The 26,991-nt window shown below is 37.6% G+C and overlaps 1 protein-coding gene and 1 long non-coding RNA gene across 7 annotated transcripts in view; one reads left to right on the top strand and one right to left on the bottom strand.

Annotated features, from left to right (window-relative positions):
- Window positions 1-26,991, top strand: part of CDH20 (cadherin 20) — a 252,220-nt gene that overhangs the window by 137,372 nt on the left and 87,857 nt on the right. The gene's annotated exons all lie outside the window — the stretch shown is intronic.
- Window positions 1-26,991, bottom strand: part of LOC143662000 (uncharacterized) — a 168,645-nt gene that overhangs the window by 54,479 nt on the left and 87,175 nt on the right. For 3 of the 4 annotated variants that reach the window (XR_013165071.1, XR_013165074.1, XR_013165073.1), the window contains one exon: window positions 19,352-19,995. This is a non-coding gene — a long non-coding RNA (uncharacterized LOC143662000). Of the gene's footprint in view, window positions 1-19,351; window positions 19,996-26,991 lie in introns of those variants that run through there. The other variant, XR_013165072.1, reaches the window with a different exon arrangement.

Here is a 26,991-nt window from a genome sequence, read left to right as displayed (position 1 = left end):
TCTAGGACCCAAGGGGCAAACAATCATTTAGTCAGTCTGATGAGCTAAACTAACTATTCTCTTTGGGCAGAGACATTTAAATCTAAGTTCACCTCATAAATTGGTCACTCTTCTCTGCTTCCCTATACAGCCCATCTGACTGACCCTCACTCACACTTAAATATACCTGCTCTTTCACAGTCAACCAACCCTTCCCAACTGCATTGCTTCACCTACGCTTATACTTTGTTCTGCCCTGCAACCTACTACATCCTGAGCAGACCATTTCTGCCCCCATAAATGCTTCTCTCTGCAGTCCCCCATTACTCCAGGACTCAGTGCTGGTTATAAATCCAGGCTCTACCACTTACCAGCTACATAACCTTAAACACTTATCCATATACTGATAGGTATTATAGTATATTAAATCAGGTATCAGTTGTGGGCAGATAGCTCAATGCTTGACATAATTCTCATTAAACATAAAAACAAACAAGAAAGAGAAGAGAGATGTGTTTAGGACAGTCTGGCCTCCCTGGGATTATTGGGAAGTTGTAGAAAGCTCAGCCCTCACTCTATTGTATCATTTAAAGGAGCACTAGGGTACCACATATTTCTGAATAATTAAGAGAACCTCCTTTTTCTCTCAGACACACAACAGAGTGGTCAAATAACATGAGCCTGAAAAGTGTATGTAGACTAGGCAAGAAATCCTTTAGTGAATTTCAAAATCCATTTCAATTGAGTAGAGAAGGCAAAAAATCAAATATCACTAGGTTGAGGAGTGAATGAAAAGGAAGAAAGTGAAAATTCTATCAGCCTCCCTTTCAGGGAACGTGGTCATGACAGGAGGGAGAATTGGACATTATCTAATCATTATTAACTTGTGCTCCTCTACAATCCCTTAGACTTTCCTGAACAGAGGTGAATTGGTCTTCGCAGCCTCATTTCAGCAAAACTCTATTTGTTTTGACTCATATATGGACCATGTTAAGGTCGTTTTATTCATGCATTCTCCTCTAATCACCAGCTTTCTCTCTATCCTGCCAATCTGATGACATTTACATTTCAGGGTAAGTGGCTAAATCTCTGTTTCAGGAGGTATTTAAGAAAAGGAAATTGTCAAAAGGATTAAGCTTTGGTTTAAACTAGATGACTTCTGAAGTTCCTTTATCAATAGCAGAAGTCAATGTCCTTTGGGTTCCTCTACCTAAAATCAATTCTGTGACCACATCAATCGCTTGACTGAGAAAGGACTGTTCTGTTTTCCTGTCACATTCCCATTTGATGATATCAGATGTATACCCTGACTCCGGGTACTTAGAGAACCTGCTGATGGCTTTCAACTTCATTGCCCCATTTATAATTTGCTTTCAGTGCCAAAAATAGTTGAGGACCACATTCACATAGCACTTTTCTCATTAAAGCCAAACATGAACCTAAACCTTCCACCTTTACCACTCAAACCAATAACGACCTCATTTAATTCCAGTACAGAACAATGTCTTTCACTTAAAATTAATGTCTTGTCCACACAAAATTGAAATACAGAAAGCAGCCTTCCTAATGCTAAGTAGAAAGCATAAAGGTGACTTTTAAGGAGATAAATTTATTCTGTCAGGGAAGGAATAAAAACCTTTTGCTATTCACCTGTGACTTGAACATTCTTAAGCAATAAGTTCTCCCCTTATTTGTAACTGAATATGATCTGTCACTCAGCCTTCATTTGCTGTCATGTGTTAAATTAAAATACATTAATACATATATATATTGTCTCTGATCCTCACATGGTTAATGGCTCTGCATTAAAAGACCAGGAAGCACACTAGCATCTGATAGCCATGTATACAGAATAACCAGCTGTACAAATGGATAGGTGGTAGGGAATGTAGCACTTTAAATTATTTAAAATAGCATAAGTATATTGCTTCCATTTACAGGGAATATCAAGCAATGCAGTAAAAATTCTTTCAAGTTAATGAAACAATAAAAAATTACAGTGATCCAATAGTGATTTCTGAAAATCAAATTATACAGAAATATTTGTGTGGTGTAATATGACAGTCCAGATTTTAACATAAGAAAATATATTGGTTAATTGAACAGAAAGGGGACATTTTGTTCAATAAATCAAAATCAAGAGCCCTGCATTCACTCTTCAGTTATCTATGTGCTGGATGTGATGTTAGATAAATTATATTGGCTGTTCTCTAGAATTAAAGAAAACTTACTCAGGCTGTGCTTTTGTTGTACTATTTCCAGGGTAGATGCAACTAGCATGTGTTGAATACTTACTAGGTGTCAAGTATTTTTAGTTTAATCCCCACAACAAACCTTTGAGGCAGATTTTAACAGCACGACCAGCATCATCCCACTTGGCAGATAATTAGAATAAACAAAACTGTAATTAAATATCACACATTGTTTGGGGTGCTTTACATATTTAATTCTTTTAATACAATAGCTCTATGAGGTGGGTATTACTATTACTTTCATCCCCATTTTTCAGATAGAGAAACTAAAACAAAGCATTTAAGTAACTGGCCCAAGTTCACCATTTGAGAGCCTGAATTAAAACACAGTCTATCTGCCTCTCAGATAAAGTAAGTAAGGCTCAGAGTGGGTAATTATTTACGTCAAGGTCACAATAGCTATAACAAATGAGGCTGAAATTCAAACCTTTTTTTTAATGTTTTACTTTTTATTATGGCAAGTCTCAAATAGATACCAAATTAGAAGGAATGGCATTATGACTCCAAACCAAGGCTTTCAGTTCCAACTCTAAAGCACTATTCCTAGAACACATTTTACCCATGAGATAAAAGTATTTATCACAGCAATTTTTAAAGGAAAGAGTTTCATATTTTTATTATAGAGGTAATACATGTTTAATATATCATTCATTCAGCATAGAAAGTTTTGCCTCCATTAATATTTTATGCATATCCTTCCAAAATCCCTCTACATATATATGTACATGTATAGAGATATAATTATACTTTACAAAAAGTAATCATATTATATGACGCTCTTAAAACCTGCTGGGTTTGCTCTTTAAATATACCATGGATATATTTCCATTACATTGATCTATAGCTTCGTTCATAATGTTTGCATTGTATTCCATTATATCAATGAAACATGATTTATTTAACCAATTCTTTATTGATGAACGTATATATTTTTCAATGTTTTGTTGAAACAAACAAAAAACATTGCCATAAAAATATTGTGGTAATCCTCATTTCCTTATACATCTTTAGATGCTTATAAAATTAATTTTTAGAAATCCTTGGTACATAATAGCCTCTTTATAAATATTTGCTGAATTAATGGATAGATGAAAACTGAAATAGTTTGGTCAAAGGACTTGTATATTTTGACATGTATTGTGAAATTGCCTTCCAAAAAGACTAAGCCAGTTTCTACTCACTCTGAAACTATATCTATATGACAGTGCATTTAACCAAATCTTTAAACCCTGTGTATTATTCTGTTTAACTTTTGACAATTTTCCGGCTAAAAATAAGAGTCAATTATTTGATTAATAATGAGGTTAAACATCTTTTCATATACTTATCAGCCACCTGTGATTACTTACTTATGTCTGACTATTTTTCTTTCGGAATATTCAACTATGTCATATGTATTGACAAGAGTTTCTCAAGATATTAGTCTTTTCCTGTTACTTATATCTTTTTTTAACTTTCTTTATGGTTTAAATACTTTAGGAAGTTTCAAATCTCTTACTTTGTAGTTCTGTCTTAGAGTTAGCAATGCGCTGGAGGAAGTTTGCAAAGCTTATGAAAGCCAATTGCAAATTTCAGGAATTTTGAGAACCAGTTATAAAATGTAGCTATTATTAAAAGTTTATATAAACCTACAATTAATAATTACGTTAAAACCAAAGATAAATACTCAATGCTCATTACTTCACCATTTTACTATTACCTATGCTCTTGAAGTCAGTTACTGCTACGTGCATAGTGGAAATACTATATAGTAATGTGCTGCCATGCATCTCTTCCCAAGCCTGTATTCAGCAACTTCCCACTGGGAGTTTGAAATTGGTCATGGCGGGGGGTATTTATACCCTGGAAATCAGCAAATGCTACAAATCAGGGCTTGATTTAGTGATGAAGCTGAAAGCATTTTTTAGTTTAATTAATCATTTATACACGGGTAATTAACAGTTTAACAATAAGTCACATCTAAGATTTAATAACAATAAGTTTATTCAGAGAAGAGCTAGTGGGTTGGAATGCAACTCCATTTGTCAAATCATGGTTGAAGGTTGTTATGGAGTCAAAGATAGGAAAAAAAAAACAAAAGGCATTTTGCAAGAATAAATTAGTGATATGGAATTTACACCAAAGAATATTGTGTATTTTTATTTTGTGAATTGTATGCTTACATCCTTTATATCAGTAGAATTTATAATAAATTTATGTACATATATAGGTATACATAAATACATTTTTTTCAGAGAGGTGGCTGTTAATTATTTAATGGTACACTATTATGTAGTAGTCATATTTAGAGAGGGTTTCCACATGAAACTCCAAGTGGAACAGAAATACCACAGGCATTATGTGCTAAGTTTCTACACATAGTTGACTGCTTCTGGAATTTGTGTTCTGTTCCACTGATCTTTCTGCTGTTATGGTCTTTGTACCATAATGATTAAATTATTATAGCTTTAAAGTGCACTTAGTATCTGTAAGGGCATATTACTTTCTTCCCCTCCCCCATCCCTTCACCCTGCCAACCAGAGAACCCTGCTGTTTCAGAAAAACTTTAAAAACTTTTTCAACCTCCCTTTAATAGTCCTCCAATGATATACTCCTCCTTTCATTCAGGTCTTATTTTCTATTCCTTGTTAGAATCTTATAATTATCCTCATAGATATCCTACATATTTCTAGTTCCAAAATTCTAGGTGTTTTATATTTTTGTCTTTTATAAACTTTATGTTTGGCCTTTTAAATTTTCATCCATTAAAAACTGGTTATATATTTTCTTTTTCTTTCTTTTTTTAGGAGAAAAGAAAAAGGATGGGTTGTTATATTAGAAGCTGAGTTGTAGAATGTTAACCTGTTTCAAAATACCAATAAAAGTACCAATGTACTTATGTGTATCAGGAATGATCATATACAAACAGGTGTAAGTAGGATCTCTAAAACTTTAACCTATAGTATAAAATATGAAAATAAATTAGAAAAAGAAAATAAACTAAGCCCCAAATATATACTAGTCCTTGAATTGCTTGTATTTTTCCTTCTACCTGACAGCTCTGATTCATATTTCCCCCTTGGCTGTGACTACAAGGAAACAGAGCCAAGTTGCAGTCTTAACAGTTCCTTAGTTAAAACACACACACACTACTTTATGTTATCCTCTTATGGTGATGTTTTATTTCACTGGTAATGCATGAATATCCTGTTCATAAAAATTTCAAACAAAAGTATTTTCAATAAAAAGTGAGCCCCCTTTCCTTCTTTAATGCCAGGCTATCATTTTTTTTTCAATTAAGTTTTTTATTTTGAGATAATGGTAGATCCATATACACCTGTAAAAAATAGTACAGAGGTCCTGTGTACTCTTTACCTAGCTTCCCCCAATGGTAACTTCTTGCAAAACTATAGCAGGATAGCACACCCACGATACTGGCAAGGCAGAAAACATTTGCTCACCACAAGGATCCCTCATTGATGCCATTTCCACTTCTCTCCTGCCCCCATTCCCTCCTTAACTCCTGACATCCAATAATTTGTTCATTTGTATAATTTTTTTCATTTCAAGAATATTATATAAATGGAATCATACAGTATCTAGCTTTCAGGATTGGCTTTTTTTCACTCCCAAGAACAACTGGAGATTCACCCAGGTTATTGCATATATCAGTAGTTCCTTTTATTGCTGGGTAGTATTCCATTTGTTTAAACATTCATCTGTTTAACTGAATTCTAAAATTCAATTCTGGGTTAAATCCTAGAATCGAAAAAGGACATTAGCAGAAAAATTGGAAAATGTAAGTAAAGTCTGTAGTTTAGTTAATAAAATGAAAAAAGCATGATTGATGAGTAAAATTTTTAATAGGACAGTGTGCAAGCAAAGTTTCTTGAGCCATCAATGAAGTTATTTTTCAGAAAACAGGGCACCTCTTCTTTTTTAAATAATCTTAGGATGTCACAGCTTTCGAATCATTTATTTCTTGTTTTGGGTTTCTTCAATATGGCTAATTATAAAACCACTGGAGGGTCATATTTTTATCCTAGCAATATAACTGTTTTTTAGCCATATAACCATCTTCAAAGAGGTTCTGCAAGTATAAAATTATTGTCAGATGTGGGAATTTGAAGATATTATGAGGACTCAAGTTTAACAAGCAAACAAAAACCATAATTTACCATGAAGAACAAGAACCATACAATTCTGTGACTTGTTATTTATGTTAAATAACAATTGAAAAGCTGACCCTTTAATTTTATCTCTAATACTTGTTACATAAATTTTACAGGAACCACCCTCTTCATTTTGAACATCCTTTTTAGAAAAGTCAATTACTGAAATTCAATTACTGAAAAAAGTTTAAACGAGAGACCTAATTTTAAATTCTGGACCTTCCTTCGCTATTGTATACTTCAGAGTCCTAAAAGATGAACTCCTATGACCCTAGAATTCAATAAGCTTCTCAGTTTGGAGCAGCCGCATTTCACCATATGTTGCTAATCTAAATCCTCTATCCTACTCATAGGGTAGTATGGAGACCAAGTAGCTGCCAGATAATAAATTGTAACATATTTGATAGCAGTAAGCTCAAATTTTTTCTTCTTTCAGATTATCAAATGTAAAGTATGACCTGTTCTGGATAGCCTGTGTTCTCCTCAGAATTTTGGAGGTTACTCTCTGAGGTTTTCCCAGATCTGACTGTATTTATTTATTATTCCAGGGTTAAACCACTAGAGGAGGTACTTCTCATGCTTGGCACTAATGCCTATACACCAAATCTCTTTCAGTGCTTAGAGGGATCCTGGGACTTTTAATCTTAATAAAAAGTCTTGCTTTTATGTTTTAAAAAATAGTAATAAATTATGTATTTTTAAACAGAACTAAATAATTACATAACTATTAAACAAAATGTAAAGTCTAGTAGATCTCTTGAGGACAAGACAATATTAGCCACAAGAACGTAGGCTTGGATAGGAGACATTTCACAATAGAAACATTTTAGCTTTAAAAAATAAATAAAATAATCCTTGATTAATGAATCTACTTCCTGTAGAATATCTTCCAATCAGAAACCTCCTAAACAGATCCTTTGTTCTGCCTGAAACCTCTATGCTTTCTTCCTCCTTGGAGCATCACTCCCAGATTTGAAGAATTCCCAGAATCTGAAATAAGGTGCTAACCACTGATTATTCACTGTATGGCTCAGTGGTTAGTTATCCACAATTTACTGAAATGAGTGGTAGATGGGAATCCACAACACTTGGTTTGAATAGTCCCAATAACCACTACAATACCTCTCCTCCCTAGCTGGGTAGCCTGCCCCAAGGGATCCAGTCCCCCAGTCTCAGTGTCTTTATCTACCATTTGACAGATGAGGTCTACCAATACCTGTCCCATCTACCGCACAGACTTGTTGGGAAGGGCAAATACAATGGTGGAAAAAAGTGGGTTTTGTTTTATTTTGCTTTGTCTTCAAAACTGTTCTAAAAAATATAAGACTAATGTGGCTAGATCTTAGCTCTCTGGGGGGGGTTGGGGGGTGGAAGTAGATTAAGTGCTTTCTGGAGTCAAACCAACCTCAAACCAGAGGAAGCTGAGGATCTCCAGCGTCTGTCCTGGAGCCTCCACTGCCATGGCAGTGCACTGTCATTTCCTGAACAACCTTGACACTGCTCCTGCCCTTCTCATATATGTTATATCTAACCATAAATGCAGATTCTCCAATGAACAATCTGGGTTCCTAGTCAACTCCTTTTCTTTTATAAGTAAAGGAAATAAGTCTTCTTTTGGGCACTTTTAAAGAAAACACATACTGAACATAACACAAATGTTCAACCAAACATGACAGCACGTCTTTCCTCTGCCTCTCTGTCTTTTGTTCTGGTCTTTGTCTCTGTGTTTTCCTCTTTGTGGGTATAAGCCCCCTCCATTAATGGCCTTTTCATTCTCTACCCCTTTTTGTTTCCCCTTTCATATTACTCATTATTTGCTCTATCTCAGAATAGAATTTCCTTTAGTTCTTAACTTTGGTTAAGTGGAATAGTAGTTCTAAATGTCCCTTTCCAAAAAGAACTCCAAAACACCGAAAGCTGCTAATGATTAATTTGGCTCTCAATCAGGATCTTACAGGCCCACTCCTTGAAATATCTGGGAGACAGAGGTCAAGAAAGTTGTTCGTCTTGGACAACCTTCCAGAGCTCTCTCCTTTTCAGAGCCAAGCAATTGGGTCTGGGCCAAACAAGAGGCAGGAAATTCTTCTACAAAAATCTCTTGATTCTGCATACATCACTTATGCCTTCCTCAGGGCCAGGAAATCAGGCTGAAACTCCTAAGGCGTATGACTTGGAATTCCTGCAGGACCAGAACAGAAGCTAAAGGGCCAATATGCAGTAAGTTAACTTGAAGGTAGATTATGCATAAACATCTGAGAGCAGAAGTCAGCCCTGCAACTGTATGTGAATTAATGAAGGCAAATTAGCCCAGAATTTGCATGTGAGAAGGTGATGGCAGAGTAAATCTTCCAAATTTAAGTATATTTTATGTTAACTGCATAAAGTATCATAGATTTGTTGCTTTAAATCTCATCCATGGGGAGCTAAGGTTGGGGCTTGTTGATTTATTTTATTATCCACTAAAATGGCTTCCGTCCTTATTTGTATTTACTTAAGAAGCAGAGATCTATTGCTGAATAGCTTCACAACTTTAAGTGTTTTAAGAAACTTCTTCTTAATACCATCTAGTTAATTGTACCATGATAGCTCCTAAGTGGAACATTGTATCTATCAGTCTTAAGTACTGCTGCAGATAAAATAGCCTTGGTCATATTGTTATAATCTGTTGTATTTAGAGCATTGGGAAAGCTGAAAATTTAAAATGCCTCACTCTGTTATCACTCTAACTATTACCTACCTTAGTGCTAAGTAAATACTCATGACATTCTATAACTTCTAGTAAAATTATATTCTGATTTCTGATGACAGAATATGGGTTCAGTGTAGATACACTTATTTCCTTGTTTCTCAAGGAAAATGTACTTTACTCAGTAAAAGAAATGATTCCTTTGCAATGGCAAGTTTTCTCTCTACTCTATAAAAAAACGATTCCTTTGTAATGGCAAGTTTTCTGTGTGCACTGATTTTCAAAACATTAGTGCACTTAGTGGGGAAAGAATTGGTATGAAGGCAAAGGGAAATTGGTGGGACTACATCCATATGTGGCTAGATAATACTCAATGCTAAATTCTATATGCATGCCATACACTAAGCCCTTAAATGGCCAGCTACTGGGAGAAAGACTGGTCCAAGAAATTTGGCCTAAAGCTATATTCTTCCAAAGTATGCCACCCCTGGTTACTCAAGACCTCCTCCACCAACCAGCTATGTTTGTGCCACCTAGGAGCTTTTTAGAAATGCGAAATCTCAGGCCCCACCCTGGGCCAACTGGAGAAAAATCTGCACGTTAACAAGCCCTGATGGTGACTGCTATGCACTTTTCAATTTAAGAAGCCCCATCTGCACCAGCCCTGAGCCTCCACTGAGAAGGGAAAGTTACCCCTGTTCAACATCATCAACTCTAGCCATTCCTCTTAGCACCTTATAGAATAATGCTATAGTGATAACTGAAATGAAAAAGCTGCAACTTTTTAAAATTTCAAATCAGCCATTGAGATCTGGTAGCTAGGGAGGTAAGTAAAAGGAAGAGGGAAAGTGTTACATACAATTCTAACCAACTGTTGAAACAAAGAGCTCTTGTTGGAACTATTTTACACTCTTCCTTGTGTGATGTTATTGGATTTGATTTCCTTTCTTCTAGAGAAGGACACACTGGGGGGAAAAATGACCTGAATTCAGTATTCCATCCAGATGCTTTCAATTTGGCAGGCGAGAAGCAAGTTTTGCATAGACTGAGCTCATTGCAAGGGATTAGAATTTTGAGTTGGAAGTTCCAAAGGCATTTTAAAGTCAAGAAACTGTTTAGGAGAAAATAAATACAAGGTGACCTTGACATAATTCTGTCATGATATGCACATCTCAGCACCATCTTATAATAAGCTTTTCTAGTACCTTTGTAACTAATCTTCCTGGTAATGAGTTCAAAACAACAACTACGCGCTAAATTTCACTTAGGCAACTACAAAAAGTTTGAAGTATAGCAGGGTCCCAAACTCATCTGATTTTACTGGAGAACCACATCCCAGGAACCTCCTGCAGTATAAAGAGGGAAGTACATCAATGGGCAACCACCATGACAGAAGGTGCACTTACCCAGCTAACCATGTCTTTGAACCAGCAGTTCTCGTGGCAGTTTAAACAGTCATCATGGGAGTAACTGGGGTAACTCAGACATCCTGAAGGCAATTTGCAGGGTCAGACTGACACTGGTCTCAAAATAAATTTGAGATGTTTGACATCCCTTTACTGGATGGTTTGTTTATTGTATAAGCTGTTCGGCTTTTTTCTTAACTGTTTGTGTTTTCCTCATACTTATGCCTTCTTTTCAATAATTAAATATTCTAAACACCAAAGACTGTCCCAAACAGGCAAATTTTAAAATACTCTTTTCCATTTATTTTTAAGTAATTTAATAATTAGGGAGTAAATCTACATTTCATTATTTTTAATTAGATTCATTATTTAGAATCTCTCAGTAAATAAGTGTCAACAAATTACAGAATGTTGTGATTTATATTTTCTCTTCACTAAGGATAATAAAATGTTTTTTTTAATTTAATTTTAAGAGCAAATATGAATTTTTGCATTTTGGGAAAAGGTAAATTTGAGTCATAGAGTATATAAAATTATACAAATAACTTATGCAAGTAAGGAATTTGTATTTAGTTATTAATTGGGAAAATAGATAAAATTTTTTATGATTATCCCATCTCAAAAAGAATATAGAAAATTGTTACACTCATTCAAAATAGGATCAAAATGATCACTAACTACAATAAAATAGATAAGCATTGCTGGAATTTTCTCACTGATGGAAAGTAGCCTATAACTTTACCAAAAATGATACTATTATTCTTTCTCTATTCCAGAAATTAAAATAACTTTTATTTTCAATTGCCTTCACAAAAAAAGCAATCAAGCAATGGTTTACTTATATAATGTGCCCAACAAGTATTTGGCAACAGTTCTCTAAGAAAGGAGAAAAGGACACCTAAGGTGTGTCAATGGGGCAGTACCAATAACAGGAGCTAATAATTGAGATCCTTGAGGTTCTCCAGTAACTTGTCTGCCTGGCAGGCACAGGCTTCAAGAAAACAAAGTTATGGTAAGTTCAAAAGATTCATCAAGGGGAGACAGAAATCTAACTAGAGTTAATTTACTCCATAAATATAAATAATTAAGCATGGCAATTAGCCATCCTTTGATACCAGCTGGATGTTTAGAAAAGTCACACCAAGCTATGTATCATTATTGTTTTAACATACTGTAGTAAACAGCATCTTTTTGTTATTCCAACTTGGTTCCTGTATTTAAAACCCACACTTAGTTACATACAACTTGTCCCACTGTGAGTATCATTTCAAGCGCCCTTTCTGTGGTCTCTCTCTGCCTTGCTGTCTGGGTTCCTTTCCTATTTCTTGTAGGTATTCACATGTACCTTCATGGGAAGCAACTCTCTCCTGATTGCTGACTTCCTTTAATCTAAACCCCTCTGCCACAACCCAGCATTCTCTATATAAACCAGTGCTTCTCAAACTTGAATGTGCATTCAAATCATCCTGGGGATCTTGTTAAAATGCTGAATCTAATTCAGTAGGTCTGAGGTCAGGCCTGAGACTCTGCATCTCTAACACTCTCCTATGTGCTGCCAATGCTGCTGGTCCATGGATCATGCTTTGCAGAACCAGACCAGACACTGAACTGTCCACCAAGTCCTTTACTAGAAGCTCCATCTTCCCCACTTGGGCCTGCCTTCCTCTGTAATATCTCATACTTCAAAATGGTCTCTTAACCACTATTTTCTATCAGCTCTTCTTGCCTAAAGTACATCTCAGGTAAGCAAGTGATGCTTAACAGACTTCCCTTAATCTTCTCCCATACTTCCAGAGATTTTTCCTGTTGGTCTGTGTGAATCTCTATATCAAGAAGTCTCAACTTGAGGTCTAAATATCAGTAAATTTTCTGGGGAAAAGAGGCAAAATTGTTATTGGACTTCCAAAGAATCCCCTAATCCCCAAAGATAAATACGCCATGCTCTAAACAGTAAAATGCCAGGCACTGTCTGTGAAAATGTTTCAAAGGGAATGACAGGAGTAGGGGTGGAGGGATTTTCTCTTAAAGCACAGCCCACCAGCATCTCTCCTCCTTTCCCTTTGTGAGGCTGTTCATTGGGATCAAGTGAGAAGAACAGAGTTGGGGACGCAATGGACCTCCTACTCACATTCCCTAATACTCGAAAGAAAACCTGCTTTTGGTTCTGCTGCCTTGATTCAAACAGAATCCAATCTGGAGCTGGATTGCAAGCTGTCAGGTCCATTTCCAGCCCTTACTGAAAGGAGGCAAAATTGAATACCAACCAGGGAGCTGCTCTGCAAGTGTAACCCAAGTGTCACTAAGGATCCAGAGTCTATGGAGTCCATAGTCCTAACCAGGCAGATGGTAAAGGTCCTTGGACCATCAGGAAAATATGTATCCTTACCAAAGAAAAGAGAACCCTGGGTCTTCAGAAGGGCTCATTTCTCCTCCCTCCACCCACACTAGTCCCTAGAAATGTTTTGTTTAGCTATATATTAAATCAGATAACATATATACAGCACCCAGCATGGAGCCCAGCAGATATTAGGAATTCAATAAATATTAGTTCTCTTCCCTATTAAAAGTAGCACCGGCTACAACATTTACTTGATTTGCTTGCCGTTATTACCATACAGCGTAGTGAGAAGTGTGCATATAATTAAATACGTGCCACTGTGGTAATTTTGCTTTTAAATTTTACTGATAGCATCATTAAATGCTTTACGTAAGCTTAAGAGTTTTTCTGCTTATGCAGCATGGTTTTCTGTTCCTGACATTCAAAAAACCTCAAGGGAACATCTGTGAGAAGAACAGTGGTTTACCAAAGCTTAATAAGGTAAGAAAGTTTCACATCTCCTGCAGTGTGAAATACCATTTTCTTCTTTGTTCTTCCTTTCTGGACCCAGCCCCAGCCCTCAACTCTGATACTCTGACAAACTTGCAACTCTCTACCCACCACACAACATTGATACTAATGCTTCTCCTTCCCTCTTCCCCCATTTTTTAAAAAGCCTCACTTGTCACTGCTAGCAAAGACAGGCAAGTCTCCAGGAATATCCCCTTCCATCTGTTTCTGGATGCTTCAATTTACTAAGCAATTCAACCTTATCAGTCTGGAACACCAGCCAGGGTAGAGCATGCTGCAGGGGTTGACAGTTCCCTGTCAAAATTATCTTCACTACAGAAGCATCGAAAAGCTGGCTGGAAGTGAACAGACTGTGGCTTAATGCCAGAAGAAGCTGGAAGCAATCACACCTATTTATCACTATCTGGGACCAGGAGGAAATATTAGCATCAGAGTGACAAATAGCCAGACCTCTCAAACTTGAACCCTGATGGTAAGAAACCAACCCCAGTGCTGAGGTTCAAACTGAGGTTGTGGTAAAACCAGCTGGAACCGTCCATCACAGTCTGGATATGAACTATTCTTACTAAAAATCTATGAAGCCATTTAGAAAACCATCAACAGTATCCATCACTGCATAACAATAATCTTGTTTCATAACTAATTTTAGGAAATTATACCAGCCATAAATAGAATCAAGCATTTCAAAATAAGTCTTGTGATATCAAACAACTTCAGTCCCCAACTAAATCCTAGAGAGCATTTTAAACATGCTCATTATACAGAGTTCACTGGAAATAAACCAGTTGACCTGGTTGCCCAAGAACATCCATAGATAGATAGATAGACAGACAGACAGAAAGACAGACAGACAGACAGGTAGATAACTGCTTTTTGTTTTAAATCTAAATTAGAAATAGGATCCCTGTTAACAGGTGCCTAACACATATTACTTTTTGCACATGTACCCCTAAAGCTGCTAAAAAGCAAACTATAAAAAGGAAGAACAGCACTAAACCTATTAACTCTAGTAGTTCTCCAACCCCATCTCACTGCACCCCCAGAGTCTTTCAACTATAACTTGGTATCTGTTAGTTACAATTGCCATTTCTTATAAAGAATGGCACCGTTCCCATTTCCTAACTGTGTGAACCTTTTGCCAGAAGCACACATTTCCCATCACACTGAAGAAACTAAAATAGAAATGGCAATAAGAATCCTGAAGTTGGTTACTGTAACCATGTTTTCAAAGATGAACCAACATTTCATCTCCAAAGCACTTTTAAACTTTAATATTTTGGAAATAAAATGATTCTCAAATTTCAGAAAGAATTACATGGGCTGGAATTCTATCAAACCAGGTAAATTTTAAAAATTAACATTGAAATGAAACAAGAATGTTTAAAAGCACAGTGGACAGAAGCACCCAGAAAACAGATAAAGGTGGATATTTTTTAGTACAAAGAAAATAAAAACTATGTTCATTATCATTCTACAGACAGCCTTAGTGACCCACCCAGATATGTAAAGTTGCCCTAGGAAGCACAATGTACAAGTCACATGAGCAACAGAAAGCTTAATGAAGGCATATTCCTTATGGGAAGAAAACAGCTTCTTCTCACTCTGTGAATAGTAATCCATTACTTCTTTGAAATAAATACAAACATTCATGGTAGGTAAATAATTCTGAGAATGGCTATCCACCTTTTTATACACATATACACACACAAATCTATTTTAGTTATCTCAAAAATGTGCAAATGTATTTTCCAACATTTACAATAGAAACTATTTCACTTATATGCTGTCTCAAAGTGCATTTCCTTAAAAATTAGTATTCATAAATCCTATGACATGATGTTATAGTCACAGACAGTTGCAGGTCATGATGTCATTGTCATTTCTTCAAAGTCTTAGTTGGTCAGAGCTGCTAGGACAAATACCTCTAAGCTGGTTGGCTTAACAACAGCTATTTACTGGCTCACAGTTTAGAGGTTAGAAATCCAAAATCATAATATCTCCAGGCCACGCTTAGTCCCAAAGTCTGTAGAGTTCCAGTGATGGCTTGCCAGCAATCTTGAGGTTCCTTGGCTTGTAGATACATCCCAACTTCTATCACGTGGCAAACTCTCTGTCCTCTGGCTTCTATTCCTCCTAACTCATTTGTGTGTCTGCCTAAATTTTCTCTATGAATTAAGGTCCACTGTGATTCAATTTGGCATCATCTAAACAGGATCTTTATAGAGCCCATTCACAAATGAGTCCACATCTAAAGGCCCAGGGATCAGGACTTGAGCAGTCTTTATGAGGGCTAGAATTCAATACCCTACAGCCATCTTATTCTGTCTCTTATCACCCATAGTTCACTTTATTAATAAAGGAGTTCATAGCAACCTAAGAAGGAGAGGGAGGCTATTAACTCTATAGTCTTAAAACAATCTGCCCCTGGGTTCACAACTTGGGGCCAGTTTTTTATGAGATAGAGATTATTTCTCCCAGTAAAATTTTAGTCTAGGAGAATAAAAATTCCCTCAAGCTGGCTTTAAGGAAAAGGCTGAATGTTGGTGCATGGTTGCAGAGGCATCTTACGGCACCTAAAAAAAAGAATTTTTTTTAAGCTCAGCCTCTGCAGTTGTTAGATTCAGTTTTCAGCTTGGGCAGGTGAAGATGCCTAGTTATATTGCTGTGGACATGAGCCGATGGCATGTGAACCTCATCTGTTCCTGATCACATCTGTGGTTAGCTAGGAGGCGTGCCTGCTTCAATGAATGATGTTTGAGTTAACTTGCTGGTGCTTAAATGAGAGAGTTCAACGCAGCACAGCCCAAGCAGCTCAGAATACCTCATCTCGGCACTCTGCTCAGCCCAGGCCTTTGGAGATGCAGAAAGGAATCACCCTGGGGAAAGACGTTGGAACCCAGAGGTCTGGAGAGAAGGCCAGCAGAGATTGCTTTGTGCCTTCCCACGTAAGAAAGAATCTCAGTCGAAAGTTAGCTGCTTTTCCTCTGAAGAACTATACGTTAACTAAATAAATCCCCTTTTATTGAAAGCCAGTCGTCTCTGGTGTGTTGCATTCCAGCAGAGCAAACTAGAACAGCCTCCCAAGGACTGGAATCAGGGAGCAAGAGTCTCCTCTTTCCCCTGCCCTCCTGGTCTCTCTCTTCTCTACCTGACTTTCCATCCTTTCCATCTGCGGGGCACAGCAACCCAGCCAACTGACCCATCCTTGCAGTCTATTTCCAGGGAACAGAATCTGCTTGGCCCAGGTTGGGTCAACATTCACCCCTGTTCCAAACAGCTTGGGCCTGGGGGAGAAGCACAAAGCTACAGAGACCCATCCTTTGGGGAGGACAGTAGTTCTTAGACAAGAAATATTCTTGGCATGTACCCTCAAAAGTTCCTGATAGTCTCTATAACAGTCTACATACATAATGGTGTGTCTGCCACCAGGAGACATATTGCTAGATATCCCCAGTCAGATTTTCTCATTAGAATTATGTATAAATTGTTTTATTGAAAATTATGTTCCATATTTTTTCTATATTTACAGAGATTTGTGAGGCATAATTTTCCTTACTGTCTTATTGAGAATATGACACTTTCTACATAGTCACCATGAAAAGGCATGTTCTTGGCATTTTTTTCCCCCAAAAAAATATCAAAAATAGAGTGTGCTTTGACAAGTCTGGTAGAATTTTACATCACATTACTAACAGGCTTCCAATTTGGCACTATCCACTAAATATGGGTTTGTGATTGCAATAACTTTGAGAAAATCACCATTGCTGACCAACAACTGATAAGAAATCCCAAACTGGAAGATGCGTGCACACTCCCAAAATGAAGGAAAAGATCAAAACAATTATCAGAAAAAGCTAGTATTATAGTTTGTACCATAAGAGTAATTGACTTTTCCACTTTTACAAAGATTTACACATTTGTTGAGCACCTATTAAGTTTCACACTCTGTGCATTGCATATTGCATACATGAAGTAATTTAATCCGTATAGCAACACTGCAATTCTGTGGATAAGAAAAGCTGCCTGGGCCTCAGAAAGATTAAACAATTTGCCAATTGCCACAAAATTAAAACCTAAACCTGATTTTGCCTGACCCCAAAGCTTCTGCTGTGTCACTTACTAGTATGAAGAGCTAATATTTATTGCGCGTTTAGAGTATGTCGAAGCCTGGTTCCAGTGCTTCACATTGACTTACAGAATAGATGTCTGAAATAGGTACTATTATCTCCATTTTACAGATGGGGATAGGGAAGCACAAAGATATTAAGTACTTGCCTAAATTCACAGAGACTACAAATAGTGGACCTGAGATTAGAACCAGGAGTCCAGCTGCACATAACATCAAGTTGCTTCCACTGGAGAATTTGATTCTGCAGATGTCATATGTCGTATGTCCCTTCTTTGTGATTATTCTTGTCATCAGGTTCACATACCTCAACTGCGTCTGTGAGAACAGTCTTGATTCCATCATAAACTTTTTAAAATTACCTTTTAACTTATTAAATTATCTTTTCGCTGCATGTGTGTGTGAAAAAAATGGAAATGACAATCTCAGTAGCCAGGATTTTCAAATCCTTATTTCATCCTAAATCAGCTCTCCTTCCTTTCAGCCTCTAATGGTCCAAGATATGGAGATGTGCTAAGGATGTTACTAGTGAGGGAAAATCCCTTTTCATTTCTGCACAACTGACATGTGCATGCGTGTGTGTGCTTATATATGTGTGTGTGTGTGGTCATATGTCTTGGAAGGAGGACACAGTATTAAAGAATATTGGTAACTCTCTTCCAAGAATTTTCTACTTTATTTCCTTTTACCTCTCTGTTTAAGCATACAGACCTCTAATGAACTATTCTCCTCCAAGTATCTTTTTTTATTTCTTGCTTGCTCCATTAAAAGTTTTCCAATTTCAAATCACTACACTGCAACTGGCTTAGATAACATATTGTCATCCATGCCTCACACATCATGTCCAGAGGACTTGCCTTACAGTAGCATCACTTCAACTACAGTGAGCTGGCCATAATCCATGACCTGTGGCAGCCCTCATGGCCATTTATTGTGAACTATAGCTTGTGGATGATGCTAATGAAGTTCCTCATGAAGCCACATTTGCATTACTCCACATTCTGCTATGTCCCCTTAAAAACCGCTAACAAAAGACTGGCAAGTAGTTCCTTTATTATGAATTTGTTCCCACATTTCCTTCATCCATTTCTGTACAGGAGAAATCATATCTATTCGTCCCACCATAAAATACCCCTTCATGACCATCCAAACCCAAACACCAAAAAAAGAAAGAAAAAAAAATTCACAAAAGCCTAATTGGTAATTGCCTCCAGAGTTGGAGTTTTATACACAATCTGTTTATGGCATTCACAAAGCTAGAGGAAAAATTGCAATAGCACCGTGCTTCTGGAAAAATGAAGCCAATTTCAGAATCCAATTTCGAAAAGGAAATGCCATGTTTGTTTCATGTCAGCCTCTACTTCAGATTAAAGAAAAAAAGGGCCAAACAAAGCTAAAGCCACTGGGCTGGCTGGTTATTTCCAAGCAAAGCAGAGGGAGGATGGAAAGCCGTTCAGTTGGCTGTAGCACCTTCACACATCTTCAGTAGCTTCGGAAGCAGCTAAGGAAAGCTTAACCCCTACTGAATGAGAATTAACACACACATACACCTTTCCAAGTGTTTATATAAATAACATTATTAAAAATATATAGCCTGGGCTGCCACACAGACAGGTAGTTTGGCTACCTGACACATCAGGCAAGTCTGCCAGTTTGTCACAGGTCTTGCTTCTTTTCTCCTCTCAGTCACCCTGCAGTGACAACAAAGATACAACCTTGGTTGTATACGCAACCTTTGGGTCCAGCACAATCTCTCATTAATGGGGAAGGATCTCTGGAAGGGAACCTGTGGTATTTTGTAGATTTAGAATCAATCTTTGGAATATGAACATGTTATGTGTATATATGTATATAAAAAGAGGAAAATCACACATACTATTATATCTGTTTGCATTTACCTTTATACATATACATATTTAGTTCCCTGCTACTTACATGCATGTAGACTGAATGAATAAAAACATGTAAGTACACATACAGGCATACACACTCAAACACACATAAATATATATCTAACAGAGAGAAGGATGTAGATGTACCACAGATGCCACATATGAAATATGCCAATGATTTAGGGGGATTCTTATATAGACTTGTGTAGGAAAAATGTAATAGTGGTTTTAAATGAGTTTTTTTCTCCTATATTCAGGTTTCTTACCAGAGACCAGGTTTCTCATTATTACCTGGCTAAATAAATTTGAGTGCTGCCTCTGCTGGTCTTCACCAAATGCAAAAAGACCACAAGCACCAATCAGTCCTATCAATCTGTGTTCTCCTCTGCTGGCTGGCTTAATGTGTATCCCAATACTCTTCCTGCCTACTGCCACAGCTGTGCAGTTCATACATACTGGAACGCCCAGAGAAGTGGCAGGGAACAATGCTCGGTTACCTGGGTGATTACGGAGTCACCTCTTATCACCCCGTACACAATATATTCCATGACTGTCGTCTGCAACATGACTGGGCACTGGCTGTATCCAATCTATTTTTATGCTGTGTTGTCATTGGTCAAAAATGGTCTTGTTACCCCATTCCTCCATTTTCCAGCTGAAAAAGGAAAGGAACTGATTAGTCTGAGCTCAATTTGTTCTGGCATTTATTTCAAAGTCCTTATTGTGAGGGAGGCTTTGCCTATTGGTGTGGAACGACACATAGCTATCCAGGGTCCAGACAAAAGGTGACCCTGCTTTTCTCCAAGTGTATTCAGCCATGTATAGAGATACTGACTGAGATGCCTGCCTATTCACATCTTAATGGGAAAAAGAGAGAAGAACCTGAAAAAAGAGAATGAAAGATCATCAAGCAATACCAGACAGCGAGAGAAGAGATAAAAACAAAACATGAACTTGGTGAAGAGGAAGAAAGGAAACTATTTTACAGAACAGTAAATCACTGATATGATATGGATATAGATGTTTTAGTACTACCTAGATAAATGATGCTTTTATAACAGATAAAGGTTACTGTAATGATAGTGATATGTGAAACTAAAGAAATCTTTGCTTGGAGGTTAGGTTATATGAGCCTCACTCTTCTATATTTACTCTCCCTCTCTCTTTTTCTCTCTCCCACCCCCAACCCCTACTTTGCTAAAGCACAGCTGCACATTAATTCAACCAAATGAAACTGTTAGGATGAAATACCACTGAGATGCATTCTAAAGTATAATTCCTCTGAAACAAGCATGTAACTTTATTAAAAAACCAAAGTACCAGTCAAAAGGTGAAAGAAATATATTATATTATGATGAAAAAGAGGTCATTTAAGAAAAGGCTGAAATAACACTTCTTTTTGAAATGGCATATGAGGACTTTTATAACACCAAAAAAAAATGCAGCTTTTTCTTAATGCTTGTCCTTATTCTCTATTTCTCTGCTCATGAACAGAAGAAAAATGTTTGTAGATAAGGTCACTTCAAATTCTAGGCTGTAGCACGTGTTCCTCTCTGGAACCAAATGCCTTCATCTTTACCCCTTTCAACAGCATCTAATGATAATTGTTCTACCCATCCAACAAACCTGTCTTCTAAGAAAACAGTTGACAAGAAATAATGTCACAGTTAGACCTATGACATACCAGAAATCATGTCTCCCAGCAAAAGTCACTTATTTCAAAGGATAAGTAATGAAATGAGCAGGGGGAAATTAAGTTCATTTTAAAATCTGTTATTAGTTGCTTCTCTTTAGCCATAATGGAAATGGGGCAGGAGAAGGGGATAGAACTATATATCTAATAACAATATGCATTTTTCCCATTATGGAAAACAGCTAATTCGACAGATGAATCATTAGAGAACGAGCCTTCTGGCCTTATGGAACTCTGGACATAGAAGCTAAAAGGAAAAGTTTAAGACAGAAAATATACTATAAAATTGTTGGGAAAAAGAGAATGAGAATCCCCATCAAAAATATTTCTTATGACAATTAAAAATCCGTTTGTTGGAGCATTAACCACCTCAGATAAATTCAACAAACCCATTCCTGAGTGCTGTAACGACAGATTCCTTAGGGAGTATTATTTAATTAACAATAATTTTAAAGAGTAGCTCAGCTGAGATAACTGCATTTACTTACTAGAGACACTAAGCAATGATAAGTGGAAAATACATGTGATTTGTTAGTTTCCCCATTATCTTTTGCCTCTGAAATACATAAGTAGCTGATAGGTATTTGCCATGAGACAGTTTCAGCTGTCTGTGGGACCAAAATGTCCAAAGACCTTAAGCTCTTACAGTACAAATCTGCTGAGAATCCTTTGTAGTTTGATTCTTTATGAAATTCCCCAGGGCCTCAACTGTTCAGGGACAGCACTCTTTGCCCTTTCCCCTTCTAGACAAGGACAACTACCAGTTCTCCTTCCTTGCAGACACCAGGTTCCCTCCCACACCCCCACACCCCTATACATCATTTGCCACTTATCATCTCAATGTAAGTGAAGCCTTTTGTTCTCCCTCCCTTCCCAAGTTATCTTTAGGTTGCAGCAACTTGGTGGTTGGCTCCATCTTTCCTTCCCTAGAGAGGCATTCCAACCCCTGGCACTGGCAGGGGACAGAGGAAAGCCTTAGCCAGGTACAGCTTTCTCCCTTTAAAGACACTGGAGTAAATGCCCTACATTCAACAGCCTCCTACAGAGCTGATTATAAAGTTCAATTTCAAACGGGCACAGAGAAACCATTTTAGGCTGTTCTGACATGCAGTGGGAAGTGGCAGCATGAAGTGAACTCCACAACTAAAGTGGTGAGCTCAGGAAAATGCAAAAATAGTGCACCCCGTGGAAGAAGGAGAAAAGTAAGTTATGAAAGTTTTCATATCATCTGTTATTTCTATGACCTATCTTCACAAAGTGTTTAGAACTGACTAATGAAATTGAAAGATGTTCTTGGGAAATCAATGTGTCAATTTAGTTCCAGACAGAGCTAAACAAAGCTGTCCAAGATAGTTATTTTATATTATTATTGGGTGGCTGTTAATTGTAATCACCAGTGTCCACTGAAATTCCTATCAATGGAAAATCTTCAGCTTGACTTCATTTTTAATAAATGTATAAATGAACAGTTGATGTGGATGTGGAACATGGTGATTAAGCAAAACAAATTTGTTTATGGCATCTGAAAAGATGAACCTGAAATCCCAACCATTTAGCTCATGCTCATGTCTGGGAGATGAGGATGGAATTTGCATAGACTACTAGCTCCCACAGCAGATTAAGATTGACTGCAGGATTCGTTGCTTGCCCATGTTAAAAAAAAAAAAAAAGATTGACTGCAGGAGTAAAAAATTTTTCTCTTTGATTACTTTGAATCCAGAGCAGCTTTCACTCAAATAATATCAAAGACATCTGATTAAACACATTTCCCAGCAGGATTTTATCATAGGACCTGCTTTATATACAGTATAATCAGACTGATATAATATGGCATCAGCCAGTGAATGTCTTGTTTTGAAACAACTTGTGGAAATAGCTTTTTATCTCTTTCGTTCATCCTAATTTGATGCTATTAACCAATTCTGTCATTTAAATTGACTATTAAGATTGGAATCAGTTTGATGTATCGGAATGTATTTCCACTAATAAGGGTTTCTTTTTAGCCTCCTTCTTTAACCTTCATATACTTTTAATACTTTGAAGAGAAACATTTGCAACATCTTTTTCTTTAATATAGATTGAACTATTTGGATTGGTTCCTATTAAAGTATTCTTAGCCTTATAGTATAAGAACAAAAACTTCTAGAGTTTATGTGATTTATTTTAATGATTCTTTACTGTATGGGAAAGATGAAAGGGATGTAGAAGAAAGAGATAGCAAATTAAATTTAGTAAAAAATACATAAGAACATTTTCTATTTCTAAGAAACCCAAACCCTTTACTGACATAGAAAAGATAAATACAGGAATTTTAACTGCTAACAGTTTCCACCAGTAACATTTAAACATTATTGTGGCACCATTATATGGTATTTAAATATCAGAAAGGAAGAAACTGCCAGCATAAAAGCAGGAGAGGCTGACTGTAATTCCCAAATAACAATAATTTTTCCAGACAGCAGAGCTTGCAATCTTGTCTTGCCACAAGTATTACCTGAGATTAATCAGCAAGTGACAAAAAAGGATATATTTTTTTTGCTAGTACTTTACAGTGATTAAAAGTAGAAACAGCCAATCTTCTGGGAAGATGGCCGACTAGAGCTGCCTGAGATTAGCGTCTGCTTCAAACGGAAAAGTTTGAGAAGGGACAGGAGGGCAACTGAGGCAGAAATTCAGGAGTGCGACTGACCTGGAGAGTCTTCTGCACCAGATGCAGCAGCCCTAGTTGCAGAGCCCGAGCAACTGAGAGGCAAAGGGCTGGAGCCTGGCCAAAAGAGGTGCAGAGCAGCAGAGACGGTAGGAGTGCACAAACGGGTACAAGGGTCTATGAAACACACTGGGCCACGTTCCTTGGGCGCACTACCGTCACCAGCGTGGCCCTGTGAATGGCGACTCAACCCACACCCCACACACCTGAACCCCGTCGTCACCGCTCCCATTCCCCGTGCTCCATGTGTCCCCACCCTACCAGCCCCCAGTGCACGTCCCTGCCCCACACCCCACCCCAAGTGCACCCCAACCCACCTCTCCTACACCCCTCCCAAGCACTACCTCACCCTCCCTGTTCCCTGCAGGCTGTTACCAGCGCAGAAAGGTTGTGGGCACTAACCTCCATACCTAGGCTACCCTCCCCGCGGCACCAAACCCCCACCCAGCCCATAGTGTCGCACAACCTCAACCCTCCCTCCCTGAGTTCAGCAAATCTGTTTAGGGCACTCCCAGGCCCACACAAGCGCACAGACCCGTAATCAACGTCATTCAGCTGTGGGAACTGCCATGTTACAGCACTCCTAAAACCACACATGCGCACAGCCCTCAGCCTCACTTCCCAGCTCTGAGAAAGCGACGACCTGCACAGCCAGGTCACATCTGCCCCCAATCCACGAAGGCATAACGCAGACCTGCTGCCACAGCTCTAGCATGCACACAAAGGGCCCCGTGCCTTAGACCAGTGCACACCAGGGTTACATCCCCCATAATGGTGCACCCGCACAGCTACATCCTTCCTGACTGCTGGGCACCCACATTCGCAAGCAACAGTATAACATCCCCAACCTGCGCTCATACTTGCCCTGAAACAAATTACTATACTGAGTGCTCCACCCCTTGCCCTGCTTCCTACTTTACAACCATCCTGCAACACAAAGCCTTATACTACTGAAAGAAATCTACTCCCCAAGTAAATCAATCAAGATATCTACATGCGACGAAGACAGCAGAAGATCACTAAGCATATCACAATGCAGAGAGATATAGCCCTGCTTAAGGACCAAATTAAAACATCTGAGGAGATGCAGACGTTGGAGCAACTAATCAAAGATGTGCATGCAACTCTACTCAATAAAATAAGTGGGACAGGAAATGACATAAAGGAGATCAGGAAGACAGTAGATGAGCACAAAGAGGAATTTGAAAGAATAAATAGAAAAATATGGAAATCACAGAGATTAAAGAATCTGCTGACCAAATAAAAAACATACTAGAGGCACACAATGCCAGACTTGAAGAGACAGAAGAAAGAATAAGTGATAAGAGGACAATTGACTCCAAAGACTCAAAACGGCAAATGGCAAAAAAGATTGAAAAAAACTGAATGGGAACTCAGGGAAATGATAGGCAAAACAAAGCGCACAAATATATATAAGAATCATTGGTGTCCCAGAAGGAAAAGAGAGGAGTAAAGGGCTAGGAAGAGTAGTTGAAGATATAATGGGGGAAAACTTCCCAACCCTCATAAAGGACATAAATATACAAGTCAAGGAAGTCCAAAGAACTCCAAACAGAATAAATCCAAATAGGCCTTCCCCAAGGCACACACTAATCAACCTGTAAAATGTTAAAGAGAAGCAGAAAATCCGGAAAGCAGCAAGAGAAAAATAATCTACTATATACAAGGGAAATCAAATAAGACTGAGTTCAGAGTACTCAACTAGCACCCTGGAGGCGAGAAGGCAGTGGCATGATATATTCAAAATCCTGAAGGAGAAAGACTTCTAGCCAAGAATTCTGTACCCAGCTAAATTGTTCTTCAAAATTGAGGAGAAGATTAAAGTTTTCACAGTCAAAGAAGTCCTTAAAGAATTTGTCAACAAGGGACCGGCCCTACAAGAAATACTCAAAGGACTTCTGCCAGCTGAAAAAGAAAAGACAGGAGAGGGAGGTCTGGAGGATAGCACAGAATTGAAGAGTACCACTAAGGGTAGTTTAAAGAATACAAAGAGAAGGAGGGAAAATAATACATAGATCTGATAAATAAAATAAAAAAGATAAGATGGTGGAATCAAGAAACGCCTTTTCAGTAATAACTTTGAATGTTAATGGACTAAATTTACCAATTAAAAGATACAGATTGGGCCACGGTGGCTCAGCAGGCAGAGTTCTCGCCTGCCATGCTGGAGACCCGGGTTCATTTCCTGGTGCCTGCCCATGTAAAAAAATAAAAAATTAAAATTAAAAAAAAAAAAAGATACAGATTGGCAGAATGGATTAAGAAACATAATCTAGCTATATGCTGCTTACAAGAGACTCATCTTAGACACAAGGATACAAATAAATTGAAAGTGAAAGCATGGAAAAAGATCTTCCACACAAGCTGTAACCAAAAGAAAGCAAGAATAGCTATACTAATATTGGGAAAAAATAGACTTTAAATTTAAAGACATTATAAGAGACAAAGAAGGACACTATATACTAATTAAAGGGTCAAAGGACACTATATACTAATTAAAGGGTCAATTCACCAAGAAGATATAACAATCATAAATGTTTATGCTCCCAGCCAAGGAGCTCCAAAGTACATGAGACAGACATTGGCAAAACTGAAGTGAGTGACAGATGTTTCAACAATAATAGCAGAAGACTTCAAAAACACTACTCTCCTCTATAACTAGAACAACCAGACATAAGATCAACAACGAAACAGAGAAGTTAAATAACTTGATAAATGAATTAGACCTAACAGATATATAGGTCATTGCACCCCAAAGCACAAGATTATACATTCTTCTCTAGTGCTTATGGAACATTCTCCAGGATAGATCATGTGCTGGGTCACAAAACAGGTCTTTATAAATTTAAAAATATTGAAATTATTCAAAGCACTTTCTCTGATCACAATGGGATGAAGCTGGATCTCAATAACTACCAAAGAATAAGAACACTCAGAAATATATGGAGATTAAGTAACACTCTTAAACAACCAGTGGGTCAAAGAAGAAATTGCTAGAAAAATCAGCAGCTATCTGGAGATGAATGAAAATGAGAATACAACTTATCAGAACTTGTGGGATGCAGCAAAGGCTATGCTGAGAGGGACATTTATTGCCTTAAATGCCTGTATTAAAAAACAAGAAAGAGCAAAAATCGAGGACTTAAGAGCAAACCAGGAGGAACTTGAGAAAGAACAGCAAACTAACTCCAAAGCAAATAAGAGAAGAGAAATAACAAAGATTAAAGCAG

Source organism: Tamandua tetradactyla, chromosome 18 (genome assembly GCF_023851605.1).
Source record: "Tamandua tetradactyla isolate mTamTet1 chromosome 18, mTamTet1.pri, whole genome shotgun sequence".
Taxonomy (NCBI): domain Eukaryota; kingdom Metazoa; phylum Chordata; class Mammalia; order Pilosa; family Myrmecophagidae; genus Tamandua; species Tamandua tetradactyla.
The sequence above is the reverse complement of the archived record's forward strand: the minus strand, read 5'-3'. Positions and strand labels throughout refer to the sequence as shown.